The sequence below is a fragment of the Hemitrygon akajei genome, chromosome 3 (assembly GCF_048418815.1).
Source record: "Hemitrygon akajei chromosome 3, sHemAka1.3, whole genome shotgun sequence".
Classification (NCBI taxonomy): domain Eukaryota; kingdom Metazoa; phylum Chordata; class Chondrichthyes; order Myliobatiformes; family Dasyatidae; genus Hemitrygon; species Hemitrygon akajei.
This window is the reverse complement of record NC_133126.1, coordinates 174432633-174451224: the sequence shown is the minus strand read 5'-3', so window position 1 is coordinate 174451224 and position 18592 is coordinate 174432633.

The following is an 18592-nucleotide window of genomic DNA, read 5'->3' as shown; positions in this document are numbered from 1 at the left end:
GCATACAGTTAATAGAGTTGTAAGGCACAGAAGCAGGCCGTTCGGACCATCTGTTCATGCCATCAAAGATGCCTAACCAAGCAATTCCCATTTGCTTTCCTTTGGATCAAACCTCTAAACTTTTCCCATGTGTCCATCAAACATTGTAATTGTACACTGCCAGGGGGGTGTAGGGCAGGTGGCAGAGAAGGAGTGCAGAGGTGGGGAGCGGCGTGGGTCCAGAACCACCCAGCCCTGAGATAACCGGCAAGGTCATTTGATTCCAAACAATTGGTTTATTGATCATTACAGAATGTCTCTCCAATGCTTCCCACTCCCTCCCCTCTTCCCGAAGTTGATCCCCCTCTCCCTGCCACCTTCCCACTCTCAGTCCACAATAGAGACCCATATCAGGTTTAACATCACTCTCATATGTTATGAAATTTGTTTTTTGCAGCAGCAGAGCAACTGTAGTACTGTGCAAAAGTCGAAGACACCCTAGCTATATGTATGTACCACTGTATGTCTACTTCTTACTCTAGTAGGCCCTTCACCCTTTGTACTAAAAAGTCTTCCATCTGATCTTGTTTAAATTTTTCCCCTCCCACAATTAACTTCTGCCACAGAGGTTTTAGACTTCCCAACCCTGTAAAAAAGACTATGACAATCAATCTTTCCTAAACACCTCATGATTTTATAAAATTCTAGAGATATTCATCAGCCTCCTATACTCCAATGAAAATATTCAGGCCTATAGAGTCTCTCTTTATAACATCATAAGACATAATAGCAGAATTAGACCATTTGGCCCATTGAGTCTGATTCTGATTTCACCATTTGATCATGGCTGTTTTATTTCTTAACACCATTTTCCTGCCTTCTTCCCATAACCTTTGACATCTTTACTGATCAATAACCTAACAATCTCCTTTTTAAATATACCCAATGATGGCCTGAACAACCACCTGTGGCAACGAAATGTGCTCTGACCATTACAGCCTGGCTTTTATGTTCTAGACCTCTTGAAATTAATGCCAACATTGAATATGCCTTCTTCCTCACCGACTCAACTTGCTGGTTAACCTTTAGGGAATTCCGCACAAGGACTCCCAAATATCTTTGCACCTCTGATTTCTGAATTTACTCCCCGTTTAGTAAATTGTCTATTCCTTTATTCCTTCTAAAGTGCATGATTATACACTACCTTACACTGATTCCATCTCCCACTTCTTTGCCCATTTCCCTAATCTGTCCAAGTCTTCCTACAGAGTCCTGGCTTCCTTGACATTACTTGCCCTTCCACCTATCTTCGTATTGACCACAAACATGGCCACAAAGCCATCAATTCCGTCATCCAGATCAATGATATATAACGTGAAAAGAAGTGGCCCTAACACAGATCCCTGCGGAACACCACTAGTCATTGGCAGAAAAGACCCCCTTTATTCCCTCTCTTGGGCTCTTGCCATTCAATGAATCTTCTATCAAGCTGGTATCTTTTTTTTTTGTAATACCATGGGCTCTTGTTTTGCTTAATAGCCTCATGAGCGGCACCTTGTCAAAGGCTTTCTGAAAATCCAAGTAAACAAGGTCCACTGGCTCTCCTTTGTCTGTCTTGCCTGTTATTTCCTCAGAGTTCCAACAGGTTTGTCAGGCAGCAATTCTTCTTAAGGAAACCATGCTGACTTTGGTCTATTTTATCATGTGCCTCCATCCTTAAGAGTGGACTCCAACATCGTCCCAACCATTGAAGTCTAGCTAACCGACTTATAATTTCCTGTCTTTTATATCTTTCCCTTCATAAAAAGTGGAGTGGCATTTGCAATTTTCCAGTTCTCCAGACTCATTACAGAACCTTGAAAGATTACTACCAATGCCTCCACAATCTCTTTAGCTACCTCTTTCAGAACCCTGGTTTGTAAACCATCTGGTCCAGGTGACTTATCTACCTTCAAGCCTTTCAGCTTCCCAAGCACCTTCTCACACTTTTACTTCAGACACCCAAATTTTTGGCATGCTGCTGGTGTCTTTTACAGTGAAGACTTTTGGAATTATCTTTTATATTATTGGCTAGCTTATCATCATATTTCATCTCTTCTCGCCTTATTTTTTTTTTTAGTTGCTTTCTATTGTTTTTGTTTTTTCAAAAGCTTCCCAATCTGTTAGCTTCCCACTATTTATTGCTAAATGGTATGCCCCCTAATTTGATTTTTGCTGTCTTTGTTTTGGCTTGTAAGGCACAATTACCTTATTCTCCCTTTATAATGCCTCCTTTTCTTTGGGATAAACTGATCCTGTGTCTTCCAAATTACTCTGTGAAACTCCAGCTAAAGCTACTCTGTTGTCATCCCTGCTAGTGTACCCTTCCAATCAACTCTGGCTAGCTCCCTCTTAAGTCTCTGTAATTACTTTTGCTCAATTGTGATACCAATACACCCAGTCTTAGCTTCTCCCTCTCAAACTACAGGGCTTTCAATATCATGGCAGTGAAGGAAGAATTTGATTTTAATCTTGCCATTTTATCTGAATTACAAGTGTTTAAAAACTATTAATATGCAACTAAGTTCTGTGAACTATGTAATTAGATAGTGTACATCAACAATGTAAGACAAATGTCCAAATAGTACTAATGTCACAGAGAACACTGGAAAAATCTGCTGTGATTTTTGTTTTGAATAAGACTATAAGATCTTCATTATCCTCCTGAGCCAAGAGATGCGTCTCTAGTTTAGCAATTCCAGAAAGTATAGCATTCGTTTGTCCTATATTGATGACTACATTATGTTCTTGTAACTAAAATATAAATCTGTTACTGTTTTGTGAAAATTTATTTGAATAATGCAACCAAAAAATAATCCCATATGTATAAGCCTTTCTTAGCACAAGGTAGATAGAATCTAATTTTAAACAATATGAATGTACCTGTAGAGAAAAAGAGGAGGTAGAGAAGTTTGAAGGCACACACTCAGCGATTCAGGAACAGCTTCTTCCCCTCTGCCATCCAATTCCTAAATGGACATTGAACCCTTGGACACTACCTCACTTATTTAATATATATTATTTCTGATTTTTGCATGTTTTTTGATCTATTCAATATACATAAACTGTAATTGATTGATTTTTTTATTATTATTATTATTATTAACATTATTTTCCTTCTTCTATATTATGTATTGGATTGAACTGCTGCTGCTAAGTTAACAAATTTCATGACACATGCCAGTGATAATAAACCTTATTCTGACTCTTATTCTTTATAAATCAATAAGATCATGATAGATGTAATCATAATCTTAAATCTACATTCCTGCCTAATACTCAAAACACTTGACTCCTTTAGAATGCAAAATGCTTTGAATATATTCACTGACTCTGTATCCACAGTTCTCTAGGGTGGGAGAATCTAGAGATTCATGACTCTGATAAGTGATTTCTCCCTAATTCTGTATTAAATAATGACTCATCAAACAGCATTCACTGATTCTTGCTAAAAGTTGGAACGTCTTTCTAATGCCAGTCATGCTAAGCGCCTTTGCTATTATCTTCTGTGTTTTAACAAGGTTTCATTTTGTTCTTCTTAACTCCAGAGCACATGTACGCGCTACCTTCATAAGATGACCCCATCATGCTAGGGATTTTTCATGCAAGCCTTCTCTACACTGTCTCTATAACTACCACATCCTTCTCTAAGTAATGAAGAACACAGGGCTGAGGGCATTTCATATGAATTAACTGAAAGATCTTTCAATATATTTCATATTGAACTACCACGGTCAGTGAGGTTCATAGGATAGGGCCCTATGTTTTACCTAACAACACCACAGAGAGCAGGCTTCCTCATATCACATACAGCTCCTTTACACAGAGAAAAGAGTGTTATTTATTCAAGTTCCTGGAAAATAAATGACATGTAAAGAACAGTAAGTTGTTTATTTTGACCAATGATCCCATTAACCCTAATTTTAAACTCTTCCCAGTCACATGAAGAGCTAAGCCATCTATCAGTGAATATGGTGGCTGAGTGAACTATGCATCTTTGTCTTCTGCGGACAAATAGGATGTGGGCCTTTGTATCACAGGTGAAGTTGCTTGCCAGTTCTCATATAACTATCACATCGTTGGTTGGGGTCCATGTGTATGGATAGAGTTATGGAAGCAAGCCTTCCCCCCCCCCCCCCCCATCTCCTCCATGCGAACCAAGATGCCTTTCTGAGCTGGTCACATTTGCCTGGGTTTGGCAATGTACCTTTCCAAATGTTCTTTAAGCATTATAATTGTACCTGACTCTACAACTCCTCTGGCAGAGTGTTCCATGCACCCACCATGGTTTGTGTAAAAATAGGTCTTGGGTGCCTTTTAATTCTTTCACCTTAAGTCTATGTCATCTAATTTAAGGCTTCCCTACCCTGGGAAAAAGGCTGTGACCATCCACCTTATCTGTGCCCCTCCTGATTTTGTAAACCACCATAAGGTCACCCGTTAGCCCCTTCATTCCAGGGGAAGATGTCCCAGCCTAACCACTCTTCTTATAACTCAAGCCTCCCCCAGTCCTAGTAACATCCTCCACATGGTTTCAGCACCCTTTCCAATTAATGACATCCTTCCTATAGCTGGGCAACCAGAACCAGATCATTTGCTACTGCTCCACTATATGCTGGAATACCAAAACACTTTTCTCCAATATATTTATATCTTCTGAAGCAACAAGTGAGATGTCACCTCATACCTGCCAGCAGAGCAAACCCCTCCTCCAAATGAACAGGTGCTGTGTCTCACCATGGCTGATGTGAGGAGAACCCTGTGCAGGGTCAACCCACGGAAGGCTGCTGGACCAGACAATTTCCTGGCAGAGTGCTAAGAGGATGTGCAGACCAGCTAGCAGATGTTCTCACTGAGCGAAGGGCGCTGAGTAGGCTACGGTCAATTATGGAAAACCCTGAACATCCTCTACATAGCACCATCCAGAGACAGAGAAGCAGTTTCAGCGACAGGTTACTGTCGATGCAATGCTCCTCAGACAGGATGAAGAGGTCAATACTCCCCAATGCCATTAGGCTTTACAATTCAACTGCCAGGACTTAAGAACTTTTTTTAAAGCTATTATTAATGCTTTTTGAGTTAGTGATTTAGATGCATATCATATTATTACTGAGTTAAGTATTGTATGTAATGAGTTTTTGCTACAACAAGTGTATGGGACATTGGAAAAAAATGTTGAATTTCCCCATGGGGATGAATAAAGTATCTATCTATCTATCTATCTACAACATCTCCCTGAGCAGCACCATCATTCCAATGTGCTTCAAGGAACCATCATCGTCCCCATGCCGGGGAAGTCTTCAGCGTCCTGCCTCAATGACTACCATCCCGTTGCATTCACATCCATCATCATGAAGTGTTTCGAGAGGCTCGTCATGAGGCACATCAAGATCCTGCTGCCCCCCTCACTGGACCCTCTGCAGTTCGCGTACCATCCCAGCCATTCAACAGATGACGCCATTGCCGTCACCCTCCACCTGGCCCTAATCCACCTGGACAAAAAAGACACGTACGTTCAAATGCTGTTCATAGACTTCAGTTCAGCATTCAACACAATCATCCCTCAGAAACTGATTGGAAAGCTGAGCCTACTGGGCCTGAACACCTCCCTCTGCAACTGGATCCTAGACTTCCTGACTGGGAGACTTTAGTCAGTCCGGATCGGAAGCAGCATCTCCAACACCATCATCCTGAGCACGGGGCCCCCCAGGGTAGTGTGCTCAGTCCACTGTTGTTCACTCTGCTGACCCACAACTGTGCAGGAACACACAGCTCGAACCACATCATCAAGTTTGCCGATGGCACAACTGTGGTGGGTCTCATCGGCAAGAACGATGAGTCAGCATACAAAGAGGAGGTGCAGCGGCTAACAGACTGGTGTAGAGCCAACAACCTGTCTCTGAATGTGAACAAAACAAACCAGATAGCTGTTGAATTCAGGAGGGCATGGAGACCACTCTCTGCTGAATGTCGACGGCTCCTCCATAGAGCTTGTTAAGAGCGCGTGACGTCAGCCAGTACAGCGCAAAAGGTTTAAAAAGAAGGCAGCCACATCCAGCAAGCAGCGTTGGAGCGGGCAGCGGAGTGAGAGGCAACAGAGTGGTTGGGCTTTGGCTCAACTGGCTTAGGCGGTAATGGGACGAGGCAAGGTCGGAAGTATATGTGTGAGGCCAGTTTTCTGTGCTCAGTGTCAGATGTGGGGAGTCCTGGAGTCTCCCAGCCTCTCGGACAGCCATATCTGCACCAAGTGTGTCGAGCTGCAGCTCCTGAGGGACCGAGTTAGGGAACTGGAGATGCAGCTCGATGACCTTCGCCTAGTCAGGGAAAGCAAGGAGGTGACAGAGAGGAGTTACAGGCAGGTGGTCACACCGGGGCCACAGGAGACAGACAGGTGGGTCACAGTCAGGAGGGGGAAGCTGAAGAGTCAGGTACTAGAGAGTATCCCTGTGGCTGTACCCCTTGACAATAAGTACTCCTGTTTGAGTACTGTTGGTGGGGGACAGCCTACCTGGGGGCAGTGACAGTGGCTGTACCTTTGGCACAGAGTCCAGCCCTGTGGCTCGGAATGGAAGAAGAAGTGATAGGGTCTCTATAGTTAGGGGGTCAGACAGGCAATTCTGTGGACGCAGGAAAGAAACTCGGATGGTAGTTTGCCTCCCAGGTGCCAGGGTCTGGGATGTTTCTGATCGCGTCCAAGATATCCTGCAGTGGGAGGGAGAACAGCCAGAGGTTGTAGTACATATTGGTACAAATGACATAGGTAAGAAAAGGGAAGAGGTCCTGAAAAAAGACTACAGGGAGTTAGGAAGGAAGTTGAGAAACAGGACCACAAAGATAGTAATCTTGGGATTACTGCCTGTGCCATGCGACAGTGAGAATAGGAATAGGATGAGGTGGAGTATAAATCTGTGGCTGAGGGATTGGAGTAGGGGGCAGGGATTCAGATTTCTGGATCATTGGGACCTCTTTTGGGGCAGGTGTGACCTATACAAAAAGAACAGGTTGCACTTGAATCCCAGGGGGACCAATATCCTAGCAGGGAGGTTTGCTAAGGCTACTGGGGAGAGTTTAAACTAGAATTGTTGGGGGGTGGGAAATGAACTGAAGAGACTGGGGAAGAGGAGGTTGGCTCACAAATAGAGAAAGCTTGTAGACAGTCCGAGAGGGAGGATAGGTGATAAAGAAGGGACGTGCTCAGACCGAAGCCTTGAGCTGTGTCTATTTTAATGCAAGGAATGTTGTAAACAAAGTGGATGAGCTTAGAGCGTGGATCAGTACTTGGAGCTATGATGTGGTGGCCATTACAGAGACTTGGATGGCTGAGGGACAGGATTGGTTACTTCAAGTGCTGGATTTTAGATGTTTCAGAAAGGACAGGGAGGGAGGCCAAAGAGGTGGGGGCATGGCACTGCTGATCAGAGATAGTGTCACAGCTGCAAAAAAGGTGGATGCCATGGAGGGATTGTCTACAGAGTCTCTGTGGGTGGAGGTTAGGAACAGGAAGGGGTCAATAACTTTACTGGATGTTTTTTATAGGCCGCCTAATAGTAACGGGGATAACGAGGAGCAGATAGGGGAACAGATCCTGGAAAGGTGTGATAATAACAGAGTTGTTGTGATGGGAGATTTTAATTTCCCAAATATCAATTGGCATCTCCCTAGAGAAAGGGGTTTAGATGGGGTGGAGTCTGTTACATGTGTTCAGGAAGGTTTCTTGACACAGTATGTAGATAAGCCTACAAGAGGAGAGACTGTACTTGATTTGGTATTGGGAAACAAACCTGGTCAGGTGTCAGATCTCTCAGTGGGAGAGCATTTTGGAGATAGTGATCATAATTCTGTCTCCTTTACAATAGCATTGGAGAGAGATAGGAACAGACAAGTTAGAAAAGCATTTAATTGGAGTAAGGGGAATTATGAGGTGATCAGGCAGGAAATTAGAGGCTTAAAATGGAAACAGGTTCTCAGGGAGAAGAATGTGGCAAATATTCAGGGGATATTTGTGTAGAACACTGTATAGGTACGTTCCAATGATACAGGGAAGTTATGGTAGGGTACAGGAACCGTGGTGTACAAAGGCTGTAATAAATCTAGTCAAGAAGAAAAGAAAAGCTTACAAAAGGTTCAGAGAGCTAGGTAATGTTAGAGATCTAGAAGATTATAAGGCTTCTAGGAAGGAGCTTAAGAAGGAAATTAGGAGAGCCAGAAGGGGCCATGAGAAGGCCTTGGCGGACAGAATTAAGGAAAAACCCAAGGCATTCTACAAGTATGTGAAGAGCGAGAGGATAAGACATGAAAGAATAGGACCAATCAAGTGTGACAGTGGGAGAGTGTGTATGGAACTGGAGGAAATAGCAGAGGTACTAAATGAATTAGTATTCACTTCAGTATTCACTATGGAAAAGGACCTTAGTGATCGTAGTGATGACTTGTGGCAGACTGAAGAGCTTGAGCATGTAGATATTAAGAAAGAGGATGTGCTGGAGCTTTTGGAAAACATCAAGTTGGATAAGCTACCAGGACCAGGCAAGATGTACTCCAGGCTACTGTGGGAGGCGAGGGAGGAGATTGCTGAACCTCTGGCGATGATCCTTGTATCAACAATGGGGATAGGAGAGGTTCTGGAGGATTGGATGGTTGCGGATATTGTTCCTTTATTCAACAAAGGGAGTAGAGATAGCCCAGGAAATTGTAGACCAGTGAGTCTAACTTCAGTGGTTGGTTAGTTGATGGAGAAGATCCTGAGAGGCAGGATATATGAACATTCGGAGAGGTATAATATGATTAGGAATAGTCAGCATGGCTTTGTAAAGGGCAGGTTGTGCCTTACAAGCCTGATTGAATATTTTGAGGATGTGACTAAACGCATTGATGTTCATTGAAGAGCAGTAGAAGTAATGTATATGGATTTCAGCAAAGGCATTTGATAAGGTATCCCATGCAAGACTTATTGAGGAAGCAAAGAGGCATGGGATCCAAGGGGACATTGCTTTGTGGATCCAGAACTGGCTTGCCCACAGAGGGCAAAGAGTGGTTGCAGACGGGTCATATTCTGCATGGAGGTCGGTGACCAGTGGTGTGCCTCAGGGATCTGTTCTGGGATCCTTACTCTTCATGATTTTTATAAATGACCTAGATGAGGAAGTGGAGGGATGGGTTAGTAAGTTTGCTGATGACACAAAGGTTGGAGGTGTTGTGGATAGTGTTGAAGGCTGTTAGAGGTTACAGTGGGACATTGATAGGATGCAAAACTGGGCTGAGAAGTGGCAGATGGAGTTCAACCCAGACAAGTGTGAAGTGGTTCATTTTGATAGGTCAAATATGATGGCAGAATATAGCATTAATGGTAAGACTCTTAGCAGTGTGGAGGATCAGAGGGATCTTGGGGTCCGTGTCCATAGAACGCTCAAAGCAGCTGCGCAGGTTGACTGTGGTTAAGAAGGCGTATGGTGTATTGGCCTTCATCAATCGTGGAATTGAATTTAGGAGCCGAGAGGTAATGTTGCAGCTATATAGGACCCTGGTCAGACTCCACTTGGAGTACTGTGCTCCATTCTGGTCGCCTCACTACAGGAAGGATGTGGAAACCATAGAAAGGGTGCAGAGGAGATTTACAAAGATGTTGCCTGGATTGGGGAGCATGCCTTATGAGAATAGGTTGAGTGAACTTGGCCTTTTCTCCTTGGAGCGAAGGAGGATGAGAGGTGACCTGATAGATGTGTACAAGATGATGAGAGGCATTGATCGTGTGGATAGTCGGAGGCTTTTTTCCAGGGCTGAAATGGTTGCCACAAGAGGACACAGGTTTAAGGTGCTGGGAAGTAGGTACAAAGGAGATATCAGGGGTAAGTTTTTTACTCAGAGAGTGTTGAGTGCATGGAATAGGCTGCCAGCAAAGGTGGTGGAAGCGGATATAATAGGGTCTTTTATGGGGCTTTTAGATAGGTACATGGAGCTTAGTAAAATAGAGGGCTATAGGTAAGCCTAGTAATTTCTAAGGTAGGGACGTGTTCGACAGAACTTTGTGGGCCGAAGGGCCTGTAGTGTGCTGTAGGTTTTCTATGTTTCTAAATTTCTTGGTGCTCACCTGGTGGAGAATCTCATCTGGTCCCTCAACACAAGCTCCATAGCAAAGAAAGCCCAGCAGCATCTCTACTTTATGCGAAGTCTGAGGAAAGTCCATCTCCCAAGCCCCATCCTCATCACATTCTTCAGGGGTTGTGTTGAGAGCATCCTGAGCAGCTGCATCACTGCCTGGTTCAGAAATTCCACTATCTTGGATCTCAAGACCCTGCAGGGGATAGTGAGGTTAGCTGAGAAGATCATCAGGGTCTCTCCTCCTGCCATTACAGACATTTACACCACACACTACATCCACAAAGCAAACAGCATTATGAAGGACCCCACGCACCCCTCAAACAAACTCTTCTCCCTCTTGCCATCTGGCAAAAGGCAGTGAAGCATTTGGGCTCTCACGACCAGACTATGTAACAGTTTCTTCCCCCCAAGCCATCAGACTTATCAATACCCAGAGCCTGGACTGACACCAACTTACTGCCCTCTATTGTGCCTATTGTCTTGTTTATTATATATTTTAATGCCTGCACTGTTTTGTGCACTTTATGCAATCCTGTGTAGGTTTGTAGTCTAGTGCAGTTTTTGTGTTCTTTTACATAGTTCAGTGTAGTTTTTGTATTGTTTCATTTAGCACCATAGTCCTGAAAAACATTGCCTCGTTTTTATTGTGTACTGTACCAGCAGTTATGGTCGAAATGACAATAAAAAGTGACTTGACTTGACTTGAATGCTCAATTCCTCCAGGTGTCACATGATGTGCTGGTACACAGGGAGCAGAAGGTGTGGTTACGTAAACAAAAACATCAATTTCTCCATGAAAACACAAAATGCTGGCAGAACTCAGCAGGCCAAACAGCATCTATGGGAGGAGGTAGTGACGACGTTTCGGGCCAAAACCCTTCATCAGGAGGGTTTCTACATGAACTTTTTTTTAAAGGACTATGACATTATCCACATTTTTCCTTAAGGTCTCCCCATGTCAAAATAGAAACCTACTGAATAAATTGCTGCAGTTAGTATTGGTCATAAATCTACTGAATAGTTATATAAATCAATGGATTCATTAAGGATGGAAATCTGCTGCCCTTACTTACAAAACTTTAGAATTGTGGAATTGTACAACACTGAAATGGACCATCTCATTTGTACCTAGCATGCTGCCTTTCTAATGTATGTTCCTCACATTTGCCTGCATGAAGCCCATATTCATCTCCATCTTTCCTATCTAATTACCTGCTCAAATATCTCTTAAATATTGGACATGTACTTAAAATGTATTTGAAGGAAATCCAGTAATCTTAACAACTATTATGGAAGTTATTTTTGAATGATGAAAGAGGGGGTTGGTTTGAGAATCATACATGCTGTTGGGTGTAAGCCAATGCTGTGTCTGCAGACAGTTTGTGGCCCGATTTCTAGACACTTGTGTTTTGCTCCAACTGAGCATTTGAAACAAAAACCGCCACCTTTGTCCAGGCTTTAGTTCAAAATTGATCAATTACTCAGAAGTTACAGATTGGTTTCACTCTGAGAAACCACATAGGACCACTAGACATAAAAGCAGAAGTAGGCCATTCAGCCCATCGAATCTGCTGTGCCATTCAATCATGGGCAGGTACAATTCTTCCAGTCATCCCTACTCCCTCACCATCTCCCCATAACCTTTGATGCCCTGGCTAATCAAGAACCTATCTATCTCTGCCTTAAATGCACCCAATGACTTGGCCTCCACAGTTGCTCGTGGCAACAAATTCCACAGATTTACCACCCTGGAGTATACCTCAGCACAATATTCTGGCCGTCATTCAGTTGGCTAGTTGTCCAAGGGAGCACTGATTTCATCGAAAACACAGAGAGTGGTGAATCTGTAGAATTCTCTGCCCAATGAAGCAATGGAGGCTACCTCAGTAAATATATTTAAGACAAGGTTGGATAGATTTTTGCATAGTTGGGAAATTACGAGTTATGGGGAAATGGCAGGTAGATGGAGAAGAGTCCAAGGCCAGATCAGCCATGATCTTATTGAATGGTGGAGCAGGCTCTTTGGGCCAGATGACCTCCTCCTGCTCCTATTTCTTAATGTTCTCATGAATTCAAAGCATCAAATTGTAGGAACTGTTCAGACGTAATTGGATGGTCAGATTTTTGAAGTGTTTCTGCCTGCCATTGGTTAATGTTTTCAGAGGCACTTTCTAGTTTACAAATCATTGAGTTTGAAAAGGCTCTGTGATTGCTGAGATTTTAATGGGAACGACTGTAGATAGATAGATAGATAGATACTTTATTCATCCCCATGGGGAAATTCAACTTTTTTTCCAATGTCCCATACACTTGTTGTAGCAAAAATAATAACATACAATACTTAACTCAGTAAAAAATATGATATGCATCTAAATCACTATCTCAAAAAGCATTAATAATAGCTTTTAAAAAGTTCTTAAGTCCTGGCGGTTGAATTGTAAAGCCTAATGGCATTGGGGAGTATTGACCTCTTCATCCTGTCTGAGGAGCATTGCATCGATAGTAACCTGTCGCTGAAACTGCTTCTCTGTCTCTGGATGGTGCTATGTAGAGGATGTTCAGAGTTTTCCATAATTGACCGTAGCCTACTCAGCGCCCTTCGCTCAGCTACCGATGTTAAACTCTCCAGTACTTTGCCCACAACAGAGCCCGCCTTCCTTACCAGCTTATTAAGACGTGAGGCGTCCCTCTTCTTAATGCTTCCTCCCCAACACGCCACCACAAAGAAGAGGGCGCTCTCCACAACTGACCTATAGAACATCTTCAGCATCTCACTACAGACATTGAATGACGCCAACCTTCTAAGGAAGTACAGTCGACTCTGTGCCTTCCTGCACAAGGCATCTGTGTTGGCAGTCCAGTCTAGCTTCTCGTCTAACTGTACTCCCAGATACTTGTAGGTCTTAACCTGCTCCACACATTCTCCATTAATGATCACTGGCTCCATATGAGGCCTAGATCTCCTAAAGTCCACCACCATCTCCTTGGTCTTGGTGATATTGAGACGCAGGTAGTTTGCACCATATCACAAAGTCCTGAATCAGTTTCCTATATTCCTCCTCCTGTCCATTCCTGACACACCCCACTATGGCCGTGTCATCAGCGAACTTCTGCACATGGCAGGACTCCGAGTTATATTGGAAGTCTGATGTGAACAGGACCGGAGAGAGTACGGTTCCCTGCGGCGCTCCTGTGCTGCTGACCACCGTGTCAGACCTACAGTCTCCCAACCGCACATACTGAGGTCTATCTGTCAAGTAGTCCACTATCCAATCCACCATGTGAGAGTCTACTCCCATCTCCGTTAGTTTGTGCCTTAAGATCTTGGGCTGGATGGTGTTAAAGGCACTAGAGAAGTCAAGGAATGTAATCCTCACAGCACAACTGGCCCCATCTAGGTGAGAGAGTGATTTGTGCAGCAAATACATGATAGCATCCTCCACTCCCACCTTCTCCTTATACGCAAACTGAAGAGGATCCTGGGCGTGCCTGGTTTGTGGCCTCAGATTCTGTATTATCAGCCGCTCCATGGTCTTCATCATGTGCGACGTCAAGGCAACAGGTCTGAAGTCATTCAATTCCTTTGGTTGTGGTTTCTTCGGTACCGGGACAATACAGGATGTTTTCCACTGTCTGGGTACTCTTCTCTGCTCCAGGCTCATGTTGAAGATGCGCTGTAGTGGTTCTCCCAGCTCAGTCGCACAGGCCCTCAGTAATCGTGGGGAAACTCCATCCGGTCCAGCCGCCTTGCTGGTACAGATCTTCCTCAGTTGACCTTCCACCTGTGCAGCTGTAATCCTGGGCATGGGCAAGGTCTCCTGTGAGTGGCTATTTTCCTGTGAGGGAAGTAAGCCTGGTGTGGGTTTCTGCGGTGAGGATGAGATTGAGCTGTCGAACCTGTTGAAGAAGTTGTTCAGCTAGTTCGCTTTCTCCACGTCTCCACTTATGTTCGCCCCCCGCTTTGCACCGCATCCGGTGATGATCTTCATCCCATCCCACACCTCCTTCATGCTTTTTTTCTGCAGCTTTTGTTCTAGCTTCCTCCTATACTGCTCCTTTGCCCCCCTTATCTGTACTCTATGTAAATGTAAAACATTTTATCAAGTTATTCCATAATTTTTCACTCACCAGTCTAGAATCACGCACTATTGTTAAAAAGGAGAGCGGTTAGCCATTGTAAACATGTAATAAACACTGTTACTCTCTTCTTCATTTGCCATTAAACATTTATTCAGTTCTAAATATATAAAATAAAGACTTGCATGAGTATTACCCTAACAAATCTCTGAGAGGATTAAGGGGCACAAGAACAATTAATATCTGTGGAAACCTAATTATAGTATCTCTGTTCTCAAGCTGCCATGATATTTATTCTAACTTATCAAGATGTAATAGGTTGGGAGGCAAACCAACAGTGGTCTACAATATAGAAGCCAAAGAAAAATGTACCCATGGGAATCATGTTTCATTTTTCTCCACAGAGTAGAAGTTAGGAGACATGCCTATGATGTCAGATTACTTATGAGCAGGAGCCTGAACACCTGTGATTACTTTCTAATTGTAAAGATAGGTAAATCATACTTGCTGGAACTATCTGAGGAAAAGTCTGTGAAGATCTATCTACTGCAGCTCACCTCTCATCAGCCCTAAGTAGGTGCAGTAATTCCAGTGACTCTCAATGTTCAATGTGACTTGGCAGATTCATGGTTCGGCACAGACTAGATGGGCTGAAGGGCCTGTTTCTGTGCCATTGTGTTCTATGACTCTATGCTTGAACTATTTTAAGTTCATTCCATGCTTTCTCAGGGGACCTCAGTAACACTAGTAATGAACAAAGAACACATGTGTTAAGCAGATGTCTTGAGTGTTTGCTTACCTAATGACATCACCGTCCCCATGGAACTTTGCAACAGCATCACAGGCTGTCATATTTATTCCAGATTTCAAGATTCATTCCAGCCTGGTGTAACAATGAGGAGTGCAAGCTCCTGCAGTTAGATATGAAATAATAAACCACCCAAAATAACATTCTCTTCATGCCCAACTACAGCTAATTGTTGCCCATCTACACAAGTCCAGGCTCAGTAGCTGTTATAAATTTATTTAAAATAATCCACAGTAAGAGCATAAATTCAGCAGTTGAGAGACATCAACTGGGTAAGGAGCAGTATTAACATTACAGGTCAATGCCCTTCTGTACTAATGCAGACAACAGTTTTGTTACAAAATTTCAAATGCTACTGTTGGTCCTGCAGTGGTTGCAGCCATTTTAGCTGGCTCCAATAACAAGTCTCTGGGTGTTTGGATCCTTGTCCTCTGTAACTGAGGCAGGACACAAGGTAATACGCCAGTGAGCAGGCTCCTGCTTACCGTGCACCATCATGACCTGTTATTTTTCATATTCCAATTTTGTTTATCAACAAGTACAACTTCTGAATCACCAGGGAAGATATACCTGAGATAGTCCCGTGAATGTTTGTGACAAAGGGCGGTAAGTGCAATGATCTGGAAACTTCCTCCCTGAGCTAGCCTCTGCTTACACGATATATTGGAAGAAAGAGATAAACATATTGCTTGAGATTTTTTCCCACTTGGAAGTGGGGGATATTTGGCAGGATATAATTTATTAGCCATGCATAGTTATCCTAAAATCATGCTGGAGCACATCCTCAGATTGCTGTAGTCTTTTGTTGTGATAATAGAGTTATTGAGAGATGTAGCACAGAAAAGCCGTTTCTTCAGCCTATCGAGTCTCTGCCAACCTCAACCATGTACATACATTGATTGTACATTAATCCTGTTTCTCAGTCACCCATTCTCATCAACTCAACCCTCACACCCTGCCACTTCAGCACTCACCTACACACTAGGAGAAATTTACAGTTGCTATTTAACCTACCAGCCCGTATGTCTTTGGGGTGTGAGAGCGAACAGTGTCATGCGCAGTCACGGGAATAACACACAAGCTCCGCACAGACCTGAACCCGAGGTCAGCACTATATCTGGGTCTCTGGTGTTGTAAGGCAGCTGTGCCGCCATCCTGTGCCATATTGGGACTGCCTCTGCGATGACCTCTGACACTTCTTCCGTGCTGGTGTCAGTCACCCAGCTTGACGGCGTTGGTAAAGTGAGGTGCGGGGCATGTCAGAACATGAAGTTACAGGTATTGATGGGATGCTATTCCACCACTGTTGATGCAAAACACCACATCAGAGTGCCACCTGTGGCTCGGTTGGTAACACTCTGGGTCAGAGCCTTGTGGGTTCAGGGCTATAAAACAAGCAGTTGCTTGGCATTCCTGCACTGTACTGAAGAGATGCCAGATGGCTGGAGGAAGTGATGCTTTGATAAAAGTTGAATAGAATCCACATCTCAGGTGACGAAAACAATCACATGGCATCATTTAATAGAACATAGAACAGTAAAGCACAAGAAGAGGCCACTCAGCCCACAATGTTGTGCGAAACCAATTTAATTAGCAATCACACTAATTTCTTCTGCCTACACAATGTCCATATCCTCCCATTTTCCTCACATTCACGTATCTATCTAAGTATTTCTTATTAGTTTCTAGTATTTCTACCTCTACCAGCACCATAGGCAGTGCATTCCAGGTGCCCACCACTATCTGGATAAAAAATCTGCCCCTCTCACCTTAAATACATGCCCTTTGGTATTAGATATTTCAACCCTTGGAAAAAGATACTGGCTGGTTACTCTATCTCTGACTCTCATAATCCTATAAACCTTGAAATCCTACATCATATATCATATCTCTAAATCATAATCCTATAAATCAGATCTCCCCTCAGCCTTCACCGCTTCAGAGAAAACAACTTAAGTTTGTCTACCCTCTTGTTATAACACATGCCCTCTAATCCAGGTAGCATCCTTGTAAACCTCTTCTGCACCCTCTCCAAAGCCTCAACATCCTTCTTGTAACGGGGCAACCAGTACTGTATTCAATACTCCAGATGTGGCATAACTTGAGTTTTATGAGGCTGCAACATAACTTCCTAACTTTTGGACTCAATGTCTCAACTAATGCCACATGCCTTTTAACCACCCTGTCAATCTGTGTAGCCATTTTCACAGATCCATGAATCTGGACCCCAAGATTTCTCTGCACATCAACACTGTTAAGGATCTTGCCCTTAACAGTGTACCGTGTCTTTTCATTTGACGTACACTTCACATTTGTCCAGTTTAAACACCATCACCATTTCTGCACCCATATCTATGACTGACCTATATCGTGTTGCTTTCTTTGTCAGTCTTCTATACTATCCACAACACCACCAACCTTCATATCATCTACGAACTTACTAACCCACCCATCTACATTTTCATCCAGGTCATCTACACACAGTACAAACAGCGGAAGTCCCAGTACAGATTACTGTGGAACACCACTAATCACAGACCCCCTAAGTCCCTTTGATCACTACTCTCTACCTCTATAGGCACACAGTTCTAAATCCAAACAGCTAAATCATCTTGCACCACAATCTTCTGGATGAAGGTGCCTCCCATGAGGAACCTTGTCAAACTCCTTACTGAAATCCAAGTAGACAATATCTACAGCTCTACCTTCATCAATCACCTTCGTCATCTCATCAAAAAACTCAGTCAAGTTAGTAAGACACGACTTGCCACACACAAAGCTATGCTGGTTCTTCCTAATTAGGTCATGAATTCAAAATGCTCATAAATTCTATCCCTGCAAATTCTCTCCAGTAACTTTCCTACCACTGGCGTGAGACTCGCCAGTCTATAGTTTCCAGGATTATCCCTGATTGCCTTCTTGAACAATGAAACAAAAGAAGAGAAGAAGAATTCCCCACAGTTAACTTGACCGTATTTATCTTACCATCAATGTTCCCTCTAAGGTGTGCATGTGCACGAAAGGTTCTCACCCTCTACCTCATTGGCATGTTAAACATATTTCACAATCACACACAATCATATTTCCTTTTCCATTTTCTGATGCGGACAGTGTCGACAACATGGAGTTTGCAATGATTTGTTTGCAGGTTTTAGAACTGGCTTATTTATACTGCTTTATTGAAGAAATTATTGATTCACTATGTCGAATTCCAAAGAAGCAAAGGGTGTGAAGTGCAAAAGAACTGCGAGTTCTTCTAAAGTGGAATGACTTATTATCCTTAGAATAGCTTCAGGTTATTTCCACTTAAAAATTCAGTGTGTCACTGGGCAAAAAAAATTGCACAGCACAAGATTTTTGTGCACACTGGTCATTAAAATAGAGGGAAATTTGTCCAGCATCAATAGCTGGTTGTTCTTAATACTTTGCAACATACATAAAATGCTGGAGGAACTCAGCAAGTCAGGCAGCATCTATGGAAATGAATAAGTAGTTGATGTTTTGAGCTGGGACCCTTCTTCAGGACTGGAAAGAAAGGGGAAAGATGCCAAAATAAAAAGGTGGGGAGAGAGGAAGGAGGATAGCTAGAAG